Source organism: Chrysochloris asiatica, unplaced genomic scaffold (assembly GCF_000296735.1).
Source record: "Chrysochloris asiatica unplaced genomic scaffold, ChrAsi1.0 scaffold00203, whole genome shotgun sequence".
Lineage (NCBI taxonomy): Eukaryota > Metazoa > Chordata > Mammalia > Afrosoricida > Chrysochloridae > Chrysochloris > Chrysochloris asiatica.
In genome coordinates this window covers 3659691-3660913 of record NW_006408721.1, presented here as the reverse complement: position 1 = coordinate 3660913, position 1223 = coordinate 3659691, and the positions used below count along the sequence as shown (strand labels likewise).

The 1223-nt window shown below is 35.1% G+C and overlaps 1 protein-coding gene across 1 annotated transcript in view; it reads right to left on the bottom strand.

The window, feature by feature from the left end:
• Positions 1-1223, bottom strand: part of RNASEL (ribonuclease L (2',5'-oligoisoadenylate synthetase-dependent)) — a 29347-nt gene that overhangs the window by 5587 nt on the left and 22537 nt on the right. The gene's annotated exons all lie outside the window — the stretch shown is intronic.

The window sequence follows — 1223 nt, the reverse complement described above, 5'->3', positions numbered from 1 at the left end:
TGGCTTAATGACTTAACAACAACAATGACATTCCTAAAACTGACCTCAGAAAACTGTTAGGTTTAAGAATATTCAGTTAATCAAAAAAAAAAATATATATATATATATATATGTATATATGCAAAGGATTTGAATATGCATTTCTCCAAAGAATGCTCAACATCATTAGTCTTTAGGAGAATGTAAATTAAAACTACTCGTCTGTCAGTTTGTCGTACTGTGGTGGCTTGTGAATTGCTGTGATTCTGGAAGCTATGCCACGGGTATTTAAATATCAGCAGGGTCATCCATGGCAAACAGGTTTCAGATGATCTTCCAGTGAAAATAAACTATGAAGAAGGAGAAATGAACTACTTCCAAATATTTAGTCACTGAAAACCTTATGAATAGCAGAGAAACACTGTCAGATAGAGCGCTGGAAAATGAACCCATCAGGTTGGAAGGCACTCAAAATGCACTGGGGAAGAGCTGCCTCCTCAAAGTAGAGTTGACCGTGATGACACTAATGGAGCTCTTAGGAGTAAAGCCCTCAACCTTCATTTGCTGATCACTCAAAATGAAGAGAAACAGCTGTAAACATCCATTAATAATCGGAACATGGAATGTACAAAGTATGAATCTAGGAAAATTGGAAATTCACAAAAATGAAATAGAACACATAAACATCGATATCTTAGGCATTGGTGAGCTGAAATGGACTGTTACTGGCCATTTTGAATCTGACAACCATATGGTTTACTATGCTGGGAATGACAAATTGAAGAGATATTGTGTTGCATTCATCGTCAAAAAGAATATATCCAGATCAGTCATGAGATATAACCTGTCTGTATAGTCTGTAATAGGATAGTATCTATGTGCCTACAAGGATTATCAGTTAATACCACTATTATTCAAATTTACGCACCAACCACTAAAGCCAGTGAGGATGAAATAGAAGAATTTATTCTACCAGTTTTTTAATCTGAAATTGATCAGCCATGCAACCAAGATGTATTGATCATTACTGGCAATTGTAATGCAAAGTTTGGAAACAAAGAAGATAGTAGTTGGAAAATATGGCCTTGGTGATAAAAATGATGCTGGAGATCGCATGATAGAATTCTGCAAAATCAATGATTTGTTCATTTCAAATACCTTTTTAAACAGCATAAGAGATGAGTATACACATGGATCTCACCGTATGGAATACACAGAAATCAAATTGACTACATTTGTGGAAA